This window comes from Rutilus rutilus, assembly GCF_951802725.1.
Source record: "Rutilus rutilus genome assembly, chromosome: 25".
Classification (NCBI taxonomy): Eukaryota; Metazoa; Chordata; class Actinopteri; order Cypriniformes; family Leuciscidae; genus Rutilus; species Rutilus rutilus.
Genome location: NC_140229.1, coordinates 28,088,193 through 28,113,261, shown reverse-complemented (window position 1 = coordinate 28,113,261; position 25,069 = coordinate 28,088,193).

Below are 25,069 nucleotides of genomic sequence, written 5' to 3'. Positions count from 1 at the left end.
GAATAACATATAGGTTATGCTCTTTGCGCATTGCATTGCACACCAGAACAAAATCATTCCCAAGTTCATTATAGAGATGATATGTGTGTTGTTGCATTGCATTGCATTGCATTGCACTAACGATCTAACTTTGTGCACTAAAGAATAACGTATAGGTTATGCATTTTTTGCATTTCATTGCATTGCACACCAGACCTAAATCATTCCCATGTTCATTAAAGAGACAACGTTTGTTGGTGCACTTTTTGCTAACGATCTAACGTTGTGCACTGAAGAATAACATATGTTATGCACTTTTTGCATTGCATTGCACACCAGAACTACCTCATTCCCATGTTGATTAAAAACATAACGTGTGTTGTTGCATTGCATTGCATTGCATTTATTTGCATTGCATTGCATTGTATTACATTGCATTGTATTGCATTGCATTGCATTGCATTGCATTGCACTAACGATCTAACGTTGTGCACTGAAGAATAACATATAGGTTATGCACTTTTTGCATTGCATTGCACACCAGAACTAAATCATTCCCATGGTCATTAAAGACATAACGTGTGTTGTTGCATTGCATTGTATTGCATTGCATTGATTTGCATTGCTTTGCACTGCATTGCATTGCACTAACGATCTAACGTTGTGCTCTGAAGAATAACATATAGGTTATGCTCTTTGCGCATTGCATTGCACACCAGAACAAAATCATTCCCAAGTTCATTATAGAGATGATATGTGTGTTGTTGCATTGCATTGCATTGCATTGCACTAACGATCTAACTTTGTGCACTAAAGAATAACGTATAGGTTATGCATTTTTTGCATTTCATTGCATTGCACACCAGACCTAAATCATTCCCATGTTCATTAAAGAGACAACGTTTGTTGGTGCACTTTTTGCTAACGATCTAACGTTGTGCACTGAAGAATAACATATGTTATGCACTTTTTGCATTGCATTGCACACCAGAACTACCTCATTCCCATGTTGATTAAAAACATAACGTGTGTTGTTGCATTGCATTGCATTGCATTTATTTGCATTGCATTGCATTGTATTACATTGCATTGTATTGCATTGCATTGCATTGCATTGCATTGCACTAACGATCTAACGTTGTGCACTGAAGAATAACATATAGGTTATGCACTTTTTGCATTGCATTGCACACCAGAACTAAATCATTCCCATGGTCATTAAAGACATAACGTGTGTTGTTGCATTGCATTGTATTGCATTGCATTGATTTGCATTGCTTTGCACTGCATTGCATTGCACTAACGATCTAACGTTGTGCTCTGAAGAATAACATATAGGTTATGCTCTTTGCGCATTGCATTGCACACCAGAACAAAATCATTCCCAAGTTCATTATAGAGATGATATGTGTGTTGTTGCATTGCATTGCATTGCATTGCACTAACGATCTAACTTTGTGCACTAAAGAATAACGTATAGGTTATGCATTTTTTGCATTTCATTGCATTGCACACCAGACCTAAATCATTCCCATGTTCATAAAAGAGACAACGTTTGTTGGTGCACTTTTTGCTAACGATCGTTAGATTCAGTGGTACTGAAGAATAACATATGTTATGCACTTTTTGCATTGCATTGCACACCAGAACTACCTCATTCCCATGTTGATTAAAAACATAACGTGTGTTGTTGCATTGCATTGCATTGCAATGCATTGCATTGCTTTGTACTGCATTGCATTGTATTGCATTACATTGCATTGTATTGCATTGCATTGCATTGCATTGCATTGCACTAACGATCTAACGTTGTGCACTGAAGAATAACATATAGGTTATGCACTTTTCGCATTGCATTGCAAACCAGAACTAAATCATTCCCATGTTCATTAAAGACATAACGTGTGTTGTTGCATTGCATTGTATTGCATTGCATTGATTTGCATTGCTTTGCATTACTTTGCACTGCATTGCATTGCTCTAACGTTGTACACTGAAGAATAACATATAGGTTATGCACTTTTCGCATTGCATTGCATTGCATACCAGAACTAAATCATTCCCATGTTCATTAAAGACATAACGTGTGTTGTTGCATTGCATTGTATTGCATTGCGTTGCATTGCATTGCATTTATTTGAATTGCATTGCTTTGCACTGCACTGCATTGCATTGCACTAACGATCTAACGTTGTGCACTGAAGAATAACATATAGGTTATGCACGTATTGCATTCCATTGCACACCAGAAATAAATAATTCCCATGTTCATTAAAGACATAACGTGTGTTGTTGCATTGCATTGTATTGTATTGCATTGCATTGCTTTGCATTGCATTGCATTGCATTGCATTGCATTGCATTGCATTGCATTGCTATGCACTGCATTGCATTGCACTAACGATCTAACGTTGTGCACTGAAGAATAACATATAGGTTATGCACGTATTGCATTCCATTGCACACCAGAAATAAATAATTCCCATGTTCATTAAAGACATAACGTGTGTTGTTGCATTGCATTGTATTGTATTGTATTGCATTGCATTGCTTTGCATTGCTTTGCATTGCATTGCATTGCATTGCATTGCATTGCATTGCATTGCATTGCATTGCATTGCTATGCACTGCATTGCACTAACGATCTAACGTTGTGCACTGAGGAATAACATATGTTATGCACTTTTTGCATTGAATTGCACACCAGAACTACCTCATTCCCATGTTGATTAAAAACATAACGTGTGTTGTTGCATTGCATTGCATTGCATTGCATTGCATTTATTTGCATTGCATTGCTTTGCATTGCTTTGCATTGCTTTGCATTGCTTTGCATTGCTTTGCATTGCTTTGCATTGCTTTGCATTGCTTTGCATTGCATTGCATTGCATTGCTTTGCACTGCATTGCATTGCATTGCATTAACGATCTAACGTTGTGCACTGAAGAATAACATATAGGTTATGCTCTTTTCGCATTGCATTGCACACCAGAACAAAATCATTCCCAAGTTCATTATAGAGATGATATGTGTGTTGTTGCATTGCATTGCTTTGCACTGCATTGCTTTGCACTAAAGATCTAACTTTGTGCACGAAAGAATAACATATAGGTTATGCACTTTTTGCATTACATTGCACACCAGACCTTGAAACTTAACTTACTATACGTACATACTGACTTCTCGTGATGTTAACTCAGGCAAGGAGTAGTCGATATTTGACCGATTGAACACATTTTTGGCCAAAGAGGCCTCGAAATGTTTTTTTTTTTACTCATACATTTATAGACTCCTTCTGATGTTAAATCAGCCATATTTCAACTACTGGGAAAAAGAGTACTCGATCTTGAACTTTCTGTACATACTCTAGACATCTTCTGATGCTTCATAAGCCATTTAGAAGTCCATATCTGACCTGTTAAACTTATTTCTGGTCAATGGGTCCTTAAAAGGTTTTAAATATATATAATCTTATATAATATATAATACTTAAGCTATATAAAGTTATAGACTCCTTCTGATAATAAATCAGCTATACAAAGGTCACCTTTTGACCTTCTGAACATATTTCAGGCCAAAGAGTTCTTGAACATTGTCTTGCTATACTACAGATTGACTTCTTGTGATGTTATATTAACCAGCCAGTGGTCTATTTTTGACCTACTGTACATATTTATGGCCAGAGTCCGTGAAAATCAACTCACTATACATATAGACTGACTTCTCGTAATGTAAAATCAGGCAGACAGTAGTCCATATTTGACTGATTGAAAAAAAATTTGACCAAAGAGTTCTCAAAAGGATTTTGTCTAAATGTATAAACTCCTTCTGATGTTAAATCAGCCATACAGAAGTCCATATTTGACCTTCTGAACATATTTCTGGCCAGAGACCTTGAACATTTACCTTACTATTTATATTTCTCCTGCCATAATGACTTCTCGTGATGTTATGTCAGCCAGACTGTGGCCATATTTGACTGATTTAACATGTTTTTGGCCAAATGTTTTTTACTCTTAGAAACTCATAGACTCCTTCTGATGTTAAATCAGCCATACAGAAGTCCATATTTGACCCAAGGAATATATTTTTGGCCATAGAGTTCTCGATCTTGACCTTTCTATACATACTCATAGACTCCTTCTAATGTTACATAAGCCATATAGATATCCATATCTGACCTTTTGTCATCAAAAGTTTTTAAACTATATAAAGTTATAGACTCTTTCTGATGATAAATCAGCTATTCAGAGGTCCCCTTTTGACCTACTGAACATATTTCTGGCCAAAGAGTCCTAAATGATTAACACTATACATTCAGATTGATATCTTCGGATGTTATATCTTCCTGACAAAAGTCCATATTTGACATACTGAATTTTCTTCTGGCCAAGGAGTACTCGAAACTTGACCTTTCCATACAGACTTGTTGACTCATTCTGATGTTACGTCAGACATACAGAAATCCATATTTGACCCAAGGAACATATTTCTTGCCAAAGAGTCCTCGATCTTGGGCTTTCTATACATACTCATAGACTCCTTCTGATGCTTCATAAGCCATATAGATGTCCATATCTGACCTTTTGAACTTATTTCTGGTCATCAAAAGTTTTTAAACTATATAAAGTTATAGACTCCTTTTGATGATAAATCAGCTATACAGAGGGCCCCTTTTGACCTCCAGAACATATTTCTGGCCAAAGAGTCCTCGATCTTGTACTTTCTATACATACTCATAGACTCCTTCTGGTGCTCCTTCATAAGCCATATAGATGTCCATATCTGACCTTTTGAACTTATTTCTGGTCATCAAAAGTTTTTAAACTATATAAAGTTATAGACTCCTTTTGATGATAAATCAGCTATACAGAGGGCCCCTTTTGACCTCCAGAACATATTTCTGGCCAAAGAGTCCTCGATCTTGTACTTTCTATACATACTCATAGACTCCTTCTGGTGCTTCATAAGCCATATAGATGTCCATATCTGACCTTTTGAACTTATTTCTGGTCATCAAAAGATTTTAAACTATATAAAGTTATAGACTCCTTTTGATGATAAATCAGCTATACAGAGGGCCCCTTTTGACCTCCAGAACATATTTCTGGCCAAAGAGTCCTCGATCTTGTACTTTCTATACATACTCATAGACTCCTTCTGGTGCTTCATAAGCCATATAGATGTACATATCTGACATTTTGAACTTATTTATGGTCAAAGTGTCCTAAAAAAAAATTCAAACTATATAAAGTTATAGACTCCTTTTGATGATAAATCAGCTATACAGAGGTCCCCTTTTGAACTACTGAACATATTTCTGGCCAAAGAGTCCTCGATCTTATGCTTTCTATACATACTCATAGACTCGGTCTGATGCCTCATAAGCCATATAGATGTCCATATCTGACCTTTTGAACTTATTTGTGGTCAAAGTATAATAAAAAAAATTCAAACTATATAAAGTTATAGACTCCTTTTTATGATAAATCAGCTATACAGAGGTCCCCTTTTCACCTCCTGAACATGTTTCTGGCCAAAGAGTCCTCGATCTTGGGATTTCTATACATACTCATAGACTCCTTCTGGTGCTTCATAAGCCATATAGATGTCCATATCTGACCTTTTGAACTTATTTGTGGTCAAAGTGTCCACATTTTTTCAAACTATAGAGGGCCCCTGTTGATCTACTGAAGATGTTTCTGGCCAAAGAGTCCTCAATCTTGGGCTTTCTATACTTACTCATAGATTCCTTCTGATGCTTCATAAGCAATATAGATGTCCATATCTGACCTTTTGAACTTATTTGTGGTCAAAGTGTCCTCAAAATATTTCAAACAATAGAAAGTTATAGACTCCTTTTGATGATAAATCAGCTATACAGAGGTCCCCTTTTGACGACCTGTACATATTTCTGGCCAAAAGTCCTCGATCTTGGGCTATCTATACATACTCATAGACTCCTTCTGATGCTTCATAAGCCATATAGATGTCCATATCTGACCTTTTGAACTTATTTCTGGTCATCAAATTTTTTAAACTATATAAAGTTATAGACTCTTTCTGATGATAAATCAGCTATTCAGAGGTCCCCTTTTGACCTACTGAACATATTTCTGGCCAAAGAGTCCTAAATGATTAACACTATACATTCAGACTGATATCTTCGGATGTTATATCATCCTGACAAAAGTCCGTATTTGACATATTTAATTTTTTTTTGGCCAAGGAGTACTCGAAACTTGACCTTTCCATATATACTCATTGACTTTTTCTGATGTTACGTCAGCCATACAGAAGTCCATATTTGACCTAAAGAACATATTGTTGGCCAAAGATTCCTCGATCTTGGGCTTTCTATACATACTCATAGTCCAACTCCTTCTGATGCTTCATAAGCCATATAGATGTCCATATCTGACCTTTTGAACTTATTTCTGGTCAAAGTGTCTTCAAAATTTTTCAAACTATGTAAAGTTATAGTCTCCTCCTGATGATAAATCAGCTATACAGAGGTCCCCTTTTGACCTACTGAACATATTTCTGGCCAAAGATTCCTAAAAGATTAACACTATACATTCAGACTGATATCTTCGGATGTTATATCATCCTGACAAAAGTCCCTATTTGCCCTACCGAATTTTTTTCTGGCCAAGGAGTGAGTACTCGAAACTTGACCTTTCCATATTGTTGACTCTTTCTGATGTTACGTCAGACATACAGAATTCCATATTTGACCCAAGGAACATATTTCTTGCCAAAGAGTCCTCGATCTTGGGCTTTCTATATATACTCATAGACGCCTTCTGATGCTTCATAAGCCATATAGATGTCCATATCTGACCTTTTGAACTTATTTGTGGTCAAAGTGTCCTCAAAATTTTTCAAACTATAGAAAGTTATAGACTCCTTTTGATGATAAATCAGCTATACAGAGGTCCCCTTTTGACCTCCTGAACATATTTCTGGCCAAATAGTCCACGATCTTGGGCTTTCTATACATACTCATAGACTCCTTCTGATGCTTCATAAGCCATATAGATGTCCATATCTGACCTTTTGAACTTACTTGTGGTCAAAGTGTCCTAACATTTTTTCAAACTATAGAAAGTTATAGACTCCTTTTGATGATAAATCAGCTATACAGAGGTCCCCTTTTGACCTCCTGAATATAATTCTGGCCAAAGAGTCCTCGATCTTGGGCTTTCTATACATACTCATAGACTCCTTCTGATGCTTCATAAGCCATATAGATGTCCATATCTGACCTTTTGAACTTACTTGTGGTCAAAGTGTCCTAACATTTTTTCAAACTATAGAAAGTTATAGACTCCTTTTGATGATAAATCAGCTATACAGAGGTCCCCTTTTGACCTCCTGAATATAATTCTGGCCAAAGAGTCCTCGATCTTGGGCTTTCTATACATACTCATAGACTCCTTCTGATGCTTCATAAGCCATATAGATGTCCATATCTGACATTTTGAACTTATTTGTGGTCAAAGTGTCCTACAATTTTTCAAAGTATATAAGGTTATAGACTCCTTTTAAAGATAAATCAGCTATACAGAGGGCCCCTTTTGACCTACTGAACATATTTCTGGCCAAAAAGTCCTCGATCTTGCGTTTTCGATACATACTCATAGACTCCTTCTGATGCTTCATAAGCCATATAGATGTCCATATCTGACCTTTTGAACTTACTTGTGGTCAAAGTGTCCTAACATTTTTTCAAACTATAGAAAGTTATAGACTCCTTTTGATGATAAATCAGCTATACAGAGGTCCCCTTTTGACCTCCTGAACATATTTCTGGCCAAAGAGTCCTCGATCTTGGGCTTTCTATACATACTCATAGACTCCTTCTGATGCTTCATAAGCCATATAGATGTCCATATCTGACATTTTGAACTTATTTGTGGTCAAAGTGTCCTACAATTTTTCAAAGTATATAAGGTTATAGACTCCTTTTAAAGATAAATCAGCTATACAGAGGGCCCCTTTTGACCTACTGAACATATTTCTGGCCAAAAAGTCCTCGATCTTGCGTTTTCGATACATACTCATAGACTCCTTCTGATGCTTCATAAGCCATATAGATGTCCATATCTGACCTTTTGAACTTACTTGTGGTCAAAGTGTCCTAACATTTTTTCAAACTATAGAAAGTTATAGACTCCTTTTGATGATAAATCAGCTATACAAAGGGCCCCTTCTGACCTACTGAACATATTTCTGGCCAAAGAGTCCTTGATCTTGCGTTTTCTGTACATACTCATAGACTCCTTCTGATGCTTCATAAGCCATATAGATGTCCATATCTGACCTTTCGAACTTATTTGTGGTCAAAGTGTCCTAAAAAAAATTCAAACTATGTAAGTTATAGAATGCTTTTGATGCTAAATCAGCTATACAGAGGTTCCATTTTGACCTCCTGAACATATTTCTGGCCAAAGAGTCCTTGGTCTTGGGCTTTCTATACATACTCATAGATGCCTTCTGATGCTTCATAAGCCATATAGATGTCCATATCTGTCCTTTTGAACTTATTTCTGGTCAAAGTGTCCTAAATATTTTTCAAACTATAGAAAGTTATAGACTCCTTTTGATGATAAATCAGCTATTCAGAGGTCCCCTTTTGACCTACTGAACATATTTCTGGCCAAAGAGTCCTAAATGATTAACACTATACATTCAGACTGATATCTTCGGATGTTATATCATCCCGACAAAAGTCCATATTTGACATACTGAATTTTTTTCTGGCCAAGGAGTACTCGAAACTTGACCTTACCATATATACTCGTTGACTTTTTCTGATGTTACGTCAGCCATACAGAAGTCCATATTTGACCCAAGGAACATATTTCTTGCCAAAGAGTCCTCGATCTTGGGCTTTCTATACATACTCATAGACTCCTTCTGATGCTTCATAAGCCATATAGATGTCCATATCTGACCTTTTGAACTTATTTCTGGTCAAATGTCCTCAAAATTTTTCAAACTATATAAAGTTATAGACTCCTTCTGATAATAAATCAGCTATACAAAGGTCACCTTTTGACCTTCTGAACATATTTCTGGCCAAAGAGTTCTTAAACATTATCTTGCTATACTACAGATTGACTTCTTGTGATGTTATATTAACCAGTCAGTAGTCTATTTTTGACCTACTGAACATATTTCTGGCCAGAGTCTGTGAACATCAACTCACTATACATATAGACTGACTTCTCGTAATGTAAAATCAGGCAGACAGTAGTCCATCCCAGTTAACACAGAACGTTCCCCTAAAGTGTATTTTTTGGTTATTTTTTTGGGAACCAAATACTTACGTTAGGGGAACGTTCTTTTTTGGTTTTATTTTTATGTAACAATAAAATAACGTTCCCAGAACGTTGCTGGGTGGTTACCATAAAAAATAACGTTCTGGGAACCATAAACTAACATTCTGAGAATGTTCTGGGTACCAAAAACTAACGTTAAGGGAACCAAAAATTGTTAGCTGGGATATTTGACTGATTGAAAAAAAAAATTGACCAAAGAGTTCTCAAAAGGATTTTGTCTATCATAAATGTATACACTCCTTCTGATGTTAAATCAGCCATACAGAAGTCCATATTTGACCTTCTGAATATATTTCTGGCCAGAGACCTTGAACATTTACCTTACTATTTATATTTCTCCTACCATAAAGACTTCTCGTGATGTTATGTCAGCCAGACTGTCGCCATATTTGACTGAATTAACATGTTTTTGGCCAAAGAATCCTCAAAATGTTTTATACTCTTAGAAACTCATAGACTCCTTCTGATGTTAAATCAGCCATACAGAAGTCCATATTTGACCCAAGGAATATATTTATGGCCATAGAGTTCTCGATCTTGACCTTTCTATACATACTCATAGACTCCTTCTAATGTTACATAAGCCATATAGATATCCATATCTGACCTTTTGAACTTATTTCTGGTCATCAAAAGTTTTTAATCTATATAAAGTTATAGACTCTTTCTGATGATAAATCAGCTATACAGAGGTCCCCTTTTGACCTACTGAACATATTTCTGGCCAAAGAGTCCTAAATGATTAACACTATACATTCAGATTGATATCTTCGGATGTTATATCTTCCTGACAAAAGTCCATATTTGACATACTGAATTTTTTTCTGGCCAAGGAGTACTCGAAACTTGACCTTTCCATATATACTCGTTGACTTTTTCTGATGTGACGTCAGCCATATAGAAGTCCATATTTGACCCAAGGAACATATTTTTAGCCAAAGAGTCCTCGATCTTGGGCTTTCTATACATACTCATAGTCCAACTCCTTCTGATGCTTCATAAGCCATATAGATGTCCATATCTGACCTTTTGAACTTATTTCTGGTCAAAGTGTCCTCAAAATTTTTCAAACTATATAAAGTTATAGTCTCCTTCTGATGATAAATCAGCTATACAGAGGTCCCCTTTTGACCTACTGAACATATTTCTGGCCAATGAGTCCTAAAAGATTAACACTATACATTCAGACTGATATCTTCGGATGTTATATCATCCTGACAAAAGTCCATATTTGACCTACCGAATTTTTTTCTGGCCAAGGAGTGAGTACTCGAAACTTGACCTTTCCATATATACTTGTTGACTCTTTCTGATGTTACGTCAGACATACAGAATTCCATATTTGACCCAAGGAACATATTTCTTGCCAAAGAGTCCTCGATCTTGACCTTTCTATACATACTCATAGACTCCTTCTGATGCTTCATAAGCCATATAGATGTCCATATCTGACCTTTTGAACTTATTTCTGGTCAAAGTGTCCTCAAAATGTTTCAAATTATATAAAGTTATAGTCTCCTTCTGATAATAAATCAGCTATACAAAGGTCACCTTTTGACCTTCTGAACATATTTCTGGCCAAAGATTTCTTGAACATTATCTTGCTATACTACAGATTGACTTCTTGTGATGTTATATTAACCAGCCAGTAGTCTATTTTTGACCTACTGAAAATATTTCTGGCCAAAGAGTCCGTGAACATTAACTCACTATACAATATAGACTGACTTCTTGCAATGCCAAACCAGGCAGGCAGTAGTCCATATTTGACCGATTGAAAAAGAATTTGACCAAGAGTTCTCAAAAGGATTTCGTCTATCATAATCTATAGACTCCTTCTGATGTCCGAAAATATTACTGGCCAAAGAGTCCTTAAAGATTAACACTATACATTCAGACTGATATCTTCGGATGTTATATCATCATGACAAAAGTCCATATTTGACATAGTGAAAGTTTTTCTGGTCAAAGAGTCTCAACTTGACCATTCTATATATACTCATTGACTCTTTCTGATTCTTCATTAAATCAAATCAAGTATATTTGTATAGCGCTTTTCACAATACAGATTTTATCAAAGCAGCTTCACAGTATTAAATTAAAATAAAATAATATAACAAGGTTTGTTTCTAGTGGAATTTATTGATTGATAAAATAAAATAAAATATCCCCAAAATATCCCCAACTGAGCAAGCCAAAGGCAACAGTGGCATTAGCTATATAGATGTCCATATCTGGCGAATTGAAAATATTTTTGGCAAAAAGGTCCTCACAAGTTAACTTACTAAATACTCATAGACTTCTTCTGATGATACATCACTTTAACAGGTATGTGACCCTCTGAATATATTTTTGGCCAAAGAATCATTGAACATTAACTCTCTATACATATTGACTCAAGAGTAAAAAATTTTTACCTCTTTTGGTCTGATTTATCATCAGATGGAGTCTATAATTTTACATAGTTTAAAAACTTTTGAGGACCCTTTGACCAGAAATAATAATAGGTCATAAATATGAACATAAATATGGCTTATGAAGAATCAGAAGGAGACTATGAGTATGTATAGAAAGTTCAAGATTGGCCACAAATATGTCCCTTGGGTCAATTATGGACTTCTTTATGGCTGATGTAACATCAGATGGGATCGAGGACTCTTTTACCAGAAATATTTTCAGTAGGTAAATTATGGAATACTCTCTGGCTGATGAAGCACTAAAAGGAGTCAATGAGCATGTATAGAAAGTTCAAGTACATAGACTCGTTGACCAGAAAAAAAAAGTCATTATGGACAGTTGTCTGGCCGATGTACTATCTGAAGGAGTCTATAAGTGTGAATAGAAAGTTCAAGATCCAAGGACTCTTCAGTCAGAAATAAGTTCAACATGTTAAATCTGAACTACTTTATGGCTAAAGAAACAAAATAAGGCGTCACTGAGAATGTATAGAAAGTTCAAAATCGAGGACTCTTTTACCAGAAATATTTTCAGTAGGTCCATTATTGACTACTGTCTGGCTGATGAAACACTAAAAGGAGTCAATTAGCATGTACAAAATTTTCAAGTCAGAAATATGTTCAACATGTCAAATCTGGACTTCTGTATGGCTAAAGAAACAAAATAAGGCATCACTGAGAATGTATAGAAAGTTCAAGATCGAGAACTCTTTTACTTCAATAGTCAATATCTACTATCTGAAAGAGTCTATAAGTATGAATAGAAAGTTCAAGATCGAGGACTCTTCGGTCAGAAATATGTTCATTATGTCAAATCAGAACTACTGCATGGCTGATGAAACACCAGAAAGAGTCTATGAGTATGTTTAAAAGGTTCAAGATCGAGGACTCTTTTGCCAGAAATATGTTTAGTGGGTCAAATATGGACTGCTGTCTGGCTGATGAATCAGAAGTCAGTGAAGATTGAGGAAGAAGATTATGAATAGAAAGTTCAAGTTCAAAGACTCTTCAGGTAGAAATATGTTCAGTGGGTCAATTATCTATATGGAGTCACTGAGAATCTATAGAAAGTTCAAGACAGAGGATTCTTTTACTATAAATATGTTCAGAGGGTCAATTATGGACTATTGTCTGCTTGTGAAACATCAGAAGGAGTCAATGAGCCTATATAGAAAGTTCAAGTTCAAGACTCTTCGGGCAGCAATATGTTCAGTAGGTCAATTATGGACTAATGTCTGGCTGATGACACAAAAAGGAGTCAATTAGCATGTACAGAATGTTCAAGTTCCTGGACTTGTTGGCCTTTCTGAAAGAGTCTATAATTATGAATAGAAAGTAGAAAGAAATAGAAAGAAAGAAATATGTTCAACATGTCAAATCTGGACTTCTGTATGGCTGAAGAAATATCAGAAGTAAATGATTATGTATAGAAAGTTCAAGTTCATAGACTCTTCGGGCAGAAAAATGTTCAGTAGGTAAATTGTGGACAATTATCTGGCTGATGAAACATCAGAAGGAGTATGTATAGAAAGAATAAGATCAAGGTCTCTTTGGCCAGAAATATGTTCAATTGATCAAATTTTGAAATACTATATTGCTGTTGTAAAATCAGGAGTCATTGAGTATGTATTGAAAAATGTTCATAGACTCATTGGTCAGAAATAGGTTTAATAGGTCATATTGATACAATACAATACAATAATGTTTTGCTATTGTAACATCAGAAGGAGTCAATGTATAGAGAAATCAAGATTATAAACCCATCGCTCAGAAATGAGTTTAGTAGTCAATTATGGATCATTTTTTGGCTGAAGTACTATCTGAAAACGTCTATGAGTACGTATAGAAAGATCAAGGACTCTTCCAGCCAGAAATATGTTCAATTGTCAAATATGGATAATAGCCTGGGTGATGAAAAATCAGAAGGAGATAGTAATTATGTATAGATAATTAAAGTTCTAGGTCTCTTTGGCCAGATATATGTTCAATGGGTCAAATTTGAACTAACAATATGGTTGATTTAACATCAAAAGTAGTCGATGAGAATGCATATAAACATACCTTTTGACGACTCTTTTGGCCAGAAATATGTTCTCTTGGTCAAATATGGACTACTGTATGGTGGATGTAAAATCAAAAATAGTCTAGGAGAAGGAACAGTAAGTTAAACTTTGATGATTCTTTTGCCAGAAATATGTTCAGTAGGTCAATAACTGACTTCTGTCTCAATGATGAAACATCAGAACAAGCCTATGATTATGTATAGAACGATCAAGATCGAGGACACTTTGGTTATAGAAATGTTCAATAGGTCAAATTTGAACTATACTGTATGGCTGATGAAACATCAGAAGGATTGTAAAAGCAATTAGTCTAGAAATTTAAAGTTCAAGGTCTCATGTCTAGAAATATGTTCAAAATATAAAATTTGAACTGCTGTTCAAATACATTGGATAGCAGATAATTAATTAACAAGTCTACAAGTATGTTTAGAAAGTTCAAGATCGAGGACTCTATGGTCAGAAATATATTCAATGGGTCAATGGACATCTTTCAGGCTGATGAAACATCAGAAGCTGTCAATGAGCATGTACAGAAAGGTCAAGATCAGGGACTCTTTGACCAGAAATATATTAGTAGGTCAAATATGGACTTTTGTATGGCTAATGTATTATTAAGAGAAGTCAATAAGCAGAGAAAGTTAATGTTCAAAGACTCTTTGGCCAAAAATGTGTTCAGTAGTTCAAATAGGAACCTCTGTATGGCTGAATGAACATAATAAGAAACATTTTGAGGACACTTTGACCAGAAATAAGTTCAAAAGGATAGATATGGACATCTATATGGCTTATGAAGCATCAGAAGGAGTCTATGAGTATGTATAGAAAGCCCAAGATCGAGGACTCTTTGGCAAGAAATATGTTCCTTGGGTCAAAAATGGAATTCTGTATGTCTGACGTAACATCAGAAAGAGTCAACAAGTATATATGAAAAGGTCAAGTTTCGAGTACTCACTTCTTGGCCAGAAAAAAATTCGGTAGGTCAAATATGGACTTTTGTCAGGATGATATAACATCCGAAGATATCAGTCTGAATGTATAGTGTTAATCTTTTAGGACTCTTTGGCCAGAAATATGTTCAGTAGGTCAAAAGGGGCCCTCTGTATAGCTGATTTATCATCAGAAGGACTATAACTTTATATAGTTTGAAAAAATATTTAGGACACTTTGACCACAAATAAGTTCAAAAGGTCAGATATGGACATCTATATGGCTTATGAAGCATCAGAAGGCGTCTATGAGTATGTATAGAAAGCCCAAGATCAAGGACTCTTTGGCCAGAAATATGTTCAGGAGGTCAACAGGGGACCTCTGTATAGCTGATTTATCATCAAAAGGATTCTATAACTTACATAGTTAGAATTTTTTTTAGGACACTTTGACCACAAATAAGTTCAAAATGTCAGATATGGAAATCTATATGGCTTATGAAGCACCAGAAGGAGTCTATGAGTATGTATAGAAAGCCCAAGATCGAGGACTCTTTGGCCAGAAATATGTTCAGGAGGTCAAAAGGGGACCTCTGTATAGCTGATTTATCATCAAAAGGAGTCTATAACTTTATATAGTTTGAAAAAATGTTAAGACACTTTGACCACAAATAAGTTCAAAATGTCAGATATTGGAAATCTATATGGCTTATGAAGCACCAGAAGGAGTCTATGAGTATGTATAGAAAGCCCAAGATCGAGGACTCTGGCCAGAAATATGTTCAGGAGGTCAAAGGGGGCCCTCTGTATAGCTGATTTATCATCAAAAGGAGTCTATAACTTTCTATAGTTTGAAAACTTTTGAGGACACTTTGACCACAAATAAGTTCAAAAGGTCAGATATGGACATCTATATGGCTTATGAAGCATCAGAAGGAATCTATGAGTATGTATAGAAAGCCCAAGATCAAGGACTGTTTGGCCAGAAATATGTTTAGGATATCAAAAGGGGACCTCTGTATAGCTGATTTATCATCAAAAGGAGTCTATAACTTTCTATAGTTTGAAAAATTTTGAGGACACTTTGACCACAAATAACTTCAAAAGGTCAGATATGGACATCTATATGGCTTATGAAGCATCAGAAGGAGTCTATGAGTATGTATCGAAAACGCAAGATCCAGGGCTCTTTGGCCAGAAATACGTTCAATAGGTCTAAAGGGGCCCTCTGTATAGCTGATTTATCTTTAAAAGGAGTCTATAAATATATATGGTTTGAAAAATGTTAAGACACTTTGACCACAAATAAGTTCAAAAGGTCAGATATGGACATCTATATGGCTTATGTAGCATCAGAAGGAGTCTATGAGTATGTATAGAAAGCCCAAGATCAAGGACTCTTTGGCCAGAAATATGTACTGGAGGTCAAAAGGGGACCTCTGTATAGCTGATTTATCTTTAAAAGGAGTCTATAACTTTATAGTTTGAAAAATTTTAGGACACTTTGACCACAAATAAGTTCAAAAGGTCAGATATAGAAATCTATATGGCTAATGAAGCATCAGAAGGAGTCTAAGAGTATGTATAGAAAGCCCAAGATCGAGGACTCTTTGGCCAGAAATATGTTCTGGAGGTCAACAGGGGACCTCTGTATAGCTGATTTATCATCAAAAGGAGTCTATCACTTTATATAGTTTGAAAAAATGTTAGGACACTTTGACCACAAATAAGTTCAAAAGGTTAGATATGGACATCTATATGGCTTATGAAGCATCAGAAGGAATCTATGAGTATGTATAGAAAGCCCAAGATCAAGGACTGTTTGGCCAGAAATATGTTTAGGATATCAAAAGGGGACCTCTGTATAGCTGATTTATCATCAAAAGGAGTCTATAACTTTCTATAGTTTGAAAAATTTTGAGGACACTTTGACCACAAATAAGTTCAAAAGGTCAGATATGGACATCTATATGGCTTATGAAGCATCAGAAGGAGTCTATGAGTATGTATCGAAAACGCAAGATCCAGGGCTCTTTGGCCAGAAATACGTTCAATAGGTCTAAAGGGGCCCTCTGTATAGCTGATTTATCTTTAAAAGGAGTCTATAAATATATATGGTTTGAAAAATGTTAAGACACTTTGACCACAAATAAGTTCAAAAGGTCAGATATGGACATCTATATGGCTTATGTAGCATCAGAAGGAGTCTATGAGTATGTATAGAAAGCCCAAGATCAAGGACTCTTTGGCCAGAAATATGTACTGGAGGTCAAAAGGGGACCTCTGTATAGCTGATTTATCTTTAAAAGGAGTCTATAACTTTATAGTTTGAAAAATTTTAGGACACTTTGACCACAAATAAGTTCAAAAGGTCAGATATAGAAATCTATATGGCTAATGAAGCATCAGAAGGAGTCTATGAGTATGTATAGAAAGCCCAAGATCGAGGACTCTTTGGCCAGAAATATGTTCTGGAGGTCAACAGGGGACCTCTGTATAGCTGATTTATCATCAAAAGGAGTCTATCACTTTATATAGTTTGAAAAAATGTTAGGACACTTTGACCACAAATAAGTTCAAAAGGTCAGATATGGACATCTATATGGCTTATGAAGCATCAGAAGGCGTCTATGAGTATGTATAGAAAGCCAAAGATCGAGGACTCTTTGGCCAGAAATATGTTCTGGAGGTCAAAAGGGGACCTCAGTATAGCTGATTTATCAACAAAAGGAGTCTATAACTTTATATAGTTTGAAAAATTTTGAGGACACTTTGACCACAAATAAGGTCAAAAGGTCAGATATGGACATCTATATGGCTTATGAAGCATCAGAAGGAGTCTATGAGTATGTATCGAAAACGCAAGATCGAGGACTCTTTGGCCAGAAATACATTCAGTAGGTCAAAAGGGGCCCTCTGTATAGCTGATTTATCTTTAAAAGGACTCTATAACTTTCTATAGTTTGAAAAAATGTTAGGACACTTTGACCACAAATAAGTTCAAAAGGTCAGATATGGACATCTATATGGCTTATGAAGCATCAGAAGGAGTCTATGAGTATGTATAGAAAGCCCAAGATCGAGGACTCTTTGGCCAGAATTATGTTCAGGAGGTCAAAAGGGGACCTCTGTATAGCTGATTTATCATCAAAAGGAATCTATAACTTTATATAGTTTGAATTTTTTTCAGGACACTTTGACCACAAATAAGTTCAAAATGTCAGATATGGACATCTATATGGCTTACGAAGCATCAGAAGGAGTCTATGAGTATGTATAGAAAGCCCATAGATCAAGGACTCTTTGGTCAGAAATATGTTCAGGAGGTCAAAAGGGGAGCTCTGTATAGCTGATTTATCATCAAAAGGAGTCTATAACTTTATATAGTTTGAAACAATGTTAGGACACTTTGACCACAAATAAGTTCAAAAGGTCAGATATGGACATCTATATGGCTTATGAAGCATCAGAAAGAGTCTATGAGTATGTATCGAAAAAGCAAGATCGAGGACTTATTGGTCAGAAATCTGTTCAGTAGGTCAAAAGGGGCCCTCTGTATAGCTGATTTATCTTTAAAAGGAGTCTATAACTTTATATAGTTTGAAAATTTTTAGGACATTTTGACCACAAATAAGTTCAAAAGGTCAGATATAGAAATCTATATGGCTTATGAAGAATCAGAAGGAGTCTATGAGTATGTATAGAAAGCCCATAGATCAAGGACTCTTTGGTCAGAAACATGTTCAGGAGGTCAAAAGGGGAGCTCTGTATAGCTGATTTATCATCAAAAGGAGTCTATAACTTTATATAGTTTGAAACAATGTTAGGACACTTTGACCACAAATAAGTTCAAAAGGTCAGATATGGACATCTATATGGCTTATGAAGCATCAGAAAGAGTCTATGAGTATGTATCGAAAAAGCAAGATAGAGGACTTATTGGTCAGAAATCTGTTCAGTAGGTCAAAAGGGGCCCTCTGTATAGCTGATTTATCTTTAAAAGGAGTCTATAACTTTATATAGTTTGAAAAATTTTAGGACACTTTGACCACAAATAAGTTCAAAAGGTCAGATATAGAAATCTATATGGCTTATGAAGCATCAGAAGGAGTCTATGAGTATGTATAGAAAGCCCAAGATCGAGGACTCTTTGGCCAGAATTATGTTCAGGAGGTCAAAAGGGGACCTCTGTATAGCTGATTTAACATCAAAAGGAGTCTATAACTTTCTATAGTTTGAAAACTTTTGAGGAACCTTTGACCACAAATAATTTCAAAAGGTCACATATGGACATCTATATGGCTTATGAAGCATCAGAAGGAGTCTATGAGTATGTATAGAAAGCCCAAGATCGAGGACACTTTGGCCAGAAATATGTTCTGGAGGTCAAAAGGGGACCTCTGTATAGCTGATTTATCATCAAAAGGAGTCTATAACTTTCTATAGTTTGAAAAGTTTAGAGGACACTTTGACCACAATTAAGTTCAAAATGTCAGATATGGACATATATATGGCTTATGAGGCATCAGAAGGAGTCTATGAGTATGTATAGAAAGCATAAGATCGAGAACTCTTTGGCCAGAAATATGTTCTGGAGGTCAAAAGGGGCCCTCTGTATAGCTGATTTATCATCAAAAGGAGTCTATAACTTTCTATAGTTTGAAAAAATTTTAGGACACTTTGACCACAAATAAGTTCAAAAGGTGAGATATGGACATATACATGGCTTATGAGGCATCAGAAGGAGTCTATGAGTATGTATAGAAAGCCCAAGATCGAGGACTCTTTGGCCAGAAATATGTTCAGGAGGTCAAAAGGGGACCTCTGTATAGCTGACTTATCATCAAAAGGAGTCTATAACTTTATATAGTTTGAATTTTTTTTAGGACACTTTGACCACAAATAAGTTCAAAAGGTCAGATATGGACATCTATATGGCTTATGAAGCATCAGAAGGAGTCTATGAGTATGTATAGAAAGCATAAGATCGAGAACTCTTTGGCCAGAAATATGTTCTGGAGGTCAAAAGGGGCCCTCTGTATAGCTGATTTAACATCAAAAGGAGTCTATAACTTTCTATAGTTTGAAAACTTTTGAGGACACTTTGACCACAAATAATTTCAAAAGGTCACATATGGACATCTATATGGCTTATGAAGCATCAGAAGGAGTCTATGAGTATGTATAGAAAGCCCAAGATCGAGGACACTTTGGCCAGAAATATGTTCTGGAGGTCAAAAGGGGACCTCTGTATAGCTGATTTATCATCAAAAGGAGTCTATAACTTTCTATAGTTTGAAAAGTTTAGAGGACACTTTGACCACAATTAAGTTCAAAATGTCAGATATGGACATATATATGGCTTATGAGGCATCAGAAGGAGTCTATGAGTATGTATAGAAAGCATAAGATCGAGAACTCTTTGGCCAGAAATATGTTCTGGAGGTCAAAAGGGGCCCTCTGTATAGCTGATTTATCATCAAAAGGAGTCTATAACTTTCTATAGTTTGAAAAAATTTTAGGACACTTTGACCACAAATAAGTTCAAAAGGTGAGATATGGACATATACATGGCTTATGAGGCATCAGAAGGAGTCTATGAGTATGTATAGAAAGCCCAAGATCGAGGACTCTTTGGCCAGAAATATGTTCAGGAGGTCAAAAGGGGACCTCTGTATAGCTGACTTATCATCAAAAGGAGTCTATAACTTTATATAGTTTGAATTTTTTTTAGGACACTTTGACCACAAATAAGTTCAAAAGGTCAGATATGGACATCTATATGGCTTATGAAGCATCAGAAGGAGTCTATGAGTATGTATAGAAAGCATAAGATCGAGAACTCTTTGGCCAGAAATATGTTCTGGAGGTCAAAAGGGGCCCTCTGTATAGCTGATTTAACATCAAAAGGAGTCTATAACTTTCTATAGTTTGAAAACTTTTGAGGACACTTTGACCACAAATAAGTTCAAAAGGTCACATATGGACATCTATATGGCTTATGAAGCATCAGAAGGAGTCTATGAGTATGTATAGAAAGCCCAAGATCGAGGACACTTTGGCCAGAAATATGTTCTGGAGGTCAAAAGGGGACCTCTGTATAGCTGATTTATCATCAAAAGGAGTCTATAACTTTCTATAGTTTGAAAAGTTTAGAGGACACTTTGACCACAATTAAGTTCAAAATGTCAGATATGGACATATATATGGCTTATGAGGCATCAGAAGGAGTCTATGAGTATGTATAGAAAGCATAAGATCGAGAACTCTTTGGCCAGAAATATGTTCTGGAGGTCAAAAGGGGCCCTCTGTATAGCTGATTTATCATCAAAAGGAGTCTATAACTTTATATAGTTTGAAAAAATTTTAGGACACTTTGACCACAAATAAGTTCAAAAGGTGAGATATGGACATATACATGGCTTATGAGGCATCAGAAGGAGTCTATGAGTATGTATAGAAAGCCCAAGATCGAGGACTCTTTGGCCAGAAATATGTTCAGGAGGTCAAAAGGGGACCTCTGTATAGCTGACTTATCATCAAAAGGAGTCTATAACTTTATATAGTTTGAATTTTTTTTAGGACACTTTGACCACAAATAAGTTCAAAAGGTCAGATATGGACATCTATATGGCTTATGAAGCATCAGAAGGAATCTATGAGTATGTATAGAAAGCCCCAAGATCAAGGACTCTTTGGCCAGAAATATGTTCAGGAGGTCAAAAGGGGACCTCTGTATAGCTGATTTATCATCAAAAGTAGTCTATAACTTTATATAGTTTGAATTATTTTTAGGACACTTTGACCACAAATAAGTTCAAAAGGTCAGATATAGAAATCTATATGGCTTATGAAGCATCAGAAGGAGTCTAAGAGTATGTATAGAAAGCCCAAGATCGAGGACTCTTTGGCCAGAAATATGTTCTGGAGGTCAAAAGGGGACCTCTGTATAGCTGATTTATCATCAAAAGGAGTCTATAACTTTATATAGTTTGAAAAAATGTTAGGACACTTTGACCACAAATAAGTTCAAAAGGTCAGATATGGACATCTATATGGCTTATGAAGCATCAGAAGGAGTCTATGAGTATGTATAGAAAGCCCAAGATCGAGGACTCTTTGGCCAGAATTATGTTCAGGAGGTCAAAAGGGGACCTCTGTATAGCTGATTTATCATCAAAAGGAGTCTATAACTTTATATAGTTTGAATTTTTTTCAGGACACTTTGACCACAAATAAGTTCAAAAAGTCAGATATGGACATCTATATGGTTTATGAAGCATCAGAAGGAGTCTATGAGTATGTATAGAAAACGCAAGATCGAGGACTCTTTGGCCAGAAATATGTTCAGGAGGTCAAAAGGGGACCTCTGTATAGCTGATTTATCATCAAAAGGAGTCTATAACTTTATATAGTTTGAATTTTTTTTAGGACACTTTGACAAGAAATAAGTTCAAAAGGATAGATATGGATATCTATATGGCTTTTGAAGCATCAGAAGGAGTCTATGAGTATGTATAGAAAGCCCAAGATAGAGGTCTCTTTGGCCAGAAATATGTTCCTTGGGTCAAATATGGAATTCTGTATGTCTGACGTTACATCAGAAAGAGTCAACAAGTATATATGGAAAGATCAAGTTTCGAGTACTCACTCCATGGCCAGAAAAAAATTCGGTAGGTCAAATTTGGACCTTTGTCAGGATGATATAACATCCGAAGATATCAGTCTGAATGTTTAGTGTTAATCTTTTAGGACTCTTTGGCCAGAAATATTTTCAGTAGGTCAAAAGGGGACCTCTGTATAGCTGATTTATCATCAGAAGGAGACTATAACTTTATATAGTTTGAACAATTTTGGGGACACTTTGACCAGAAATAAGTTCAAGAGGTCAGATATGGACATCTATATGGCTTATGAAGCATCAGAAGGAGTTGGACTATATGAATAGAAAGCCCAAGATCGAGGACTCTTTGGCCAAAAATATGTTCCTTGGGTCAAATATGGACTTCTTTATGGCTGACGTAACATCAGAAAAAGTCAACGAGTATAAATGGTAAGGTCAAGTTTCGAGTACTCCTTGGACAGAAAAAAATTCAGTATGTCAAATTTGGACCTTTGTCAGGATGATATAACATCTTTAAGGACTCTTTGGCCAGAAATATGTTCAGCAGGGCAAAAGCGTACCTATGTATAGCTTATTCTTATAACATTATGTGCTTTGCACAAACGATCTAACGTTGAGCATCATTAAAGAAACATAGGTTATGCACTTCGTGCATTGCATTGCATTGCATTGCATTGCACACCAAAACTAACTCAATGCCATGTTCATTAGAGAGATAACATATGTGTTGTTGCTTTGCACAAACTGTCTAACGTTGTGCATTGAAGAATAACATATAGTCTGTGCACTACTTGCATTGCATTGCACAACAGAACTACTCGATCCCATGTTCATTACAAGGATAACGTGTGTTGTTGCATTGCATTGCATTGCACACACGATCTAACGTTGTGCATTGAAGAATACACAGGCTATGCACTTCTTGCATTGCATTGCATTGCACACCAGAACTAACTCATTCCCATGTTCATTAAAGAGATAACATATGTGTTGTTGCAATTGCATTGCACAAACGATCTAACGTTGTGCACTGAAGAATAACTTATAGGTTATGCATATTTCGCATTGCATTGCACACCAGAACTAAATCATTCCCATGTTCATTATAGAGATGATATGTGTGTTGATGCATTGCATTGCATTGCACTAACGATCTAACGTTGTGCACTGAAGAATAACATATAGGTATGCACTTTTTGCACTGCATTGCATTGCACATCAGAACTAAATCATTTCCATGTTCATAAAAGAGATAACGTTTGTTGGTGCATTGCATTGCATTGCATTGCATTGCATTGCACAAACGATCTGACGTTGTGCACTGAAGAATAACATATAGGTTATGCACTTTTTGCATTGCATTGCGCTGCACACCAGAACTAAATCATTCCCATGTTCATTAAAATCATAACATGTGTTGTTGTATTGCATTGTATTGCATTGCATTGATTTGCATTGCTTTGCACTGCATTGCTTTGCACTGCATTGCATTGCATTGCTTTGCATTGCATTGCACTAACGATCTAACGTTGTGCACTGAAGAATAACATATAGGTCACGCACTTTTTGCATTGCATTGCATTGCATACCAGAACTAAATAATTTCAATGTTCATCAAAGACATAACGTGTGTTGTTGCATTGCAATGCTTTGCGTTGCATTACATTCATTTGCATTGCTTTGCACTGCATTGCATTGCACTAAAGATCTAACGTTGTGCACTGAAGAATAACATATAGGTTATGCTCTTTTCGCATTGCATTGCAGACCAGAACAAAATCATTAATTCTAGAGATGATATGTGTGTTGTTGCATTGCATTGCATTGAATTGCATTGCACTAACGATCTAACGTTGTGCACTGAAGAATAACATATGCTATGCACTTTTTGCATTGCATTGCAAACCAGAACTACCTCATTCCCATGTTGATTAAAGACATAACGTGTGTTGTTGCATTGCACTATGTTGATTTGCATTGCTTTGCACTGCATTGCATTGCATTGCATTACACTAACGCTCTAATCATTCCCATGTTCATTAAAGACATAACGTGTGTTGTTGCATTGCATTGTATTGCATTGCATTGATTTGCATTGCTTTGCACTGCATTGCATTGCATTGCACTAACGATCTAACGTTGTGCTCTGAAGAATAACATATAGGTTATGCTCTTTGCGCATTGCATTGCACACCAGAACAAAATCATTCCCAAGTTCATTATAGAGATGATATGTGTGTTGTTGCATTGCATTGCATTGCATTGCACTAACGATCTAACTTTGTGCACTAAAGAATAACGTATAGGTTATGCATTTTTTGCATTTCATTGCATTGCACACCAGACCTAAATCATTCCCATGTTCATAAAAGAGACAACGTTTGTTGGTGCACTTTTTGCTAACGATCGTTAGATTCAGTGGTACTGAAGAATAACATATGTTATGCACTTTTTGCATTGCATTGCACACCAGAACTACCTCATTCCCATGTTGATTAAAAACATAACGTGTGTTGTTGCATTGCATTGCATTGCAATGCATTGCATTGCATTTATTTGCATTGCTTTGCACTGCATTGCATTGTATTGCATTACATTGCATTGTATTGCATTGCATTGCATTGCATTGCATTGCACTAACGATCTAACGTTGTGCACTGAAGAATAACATATA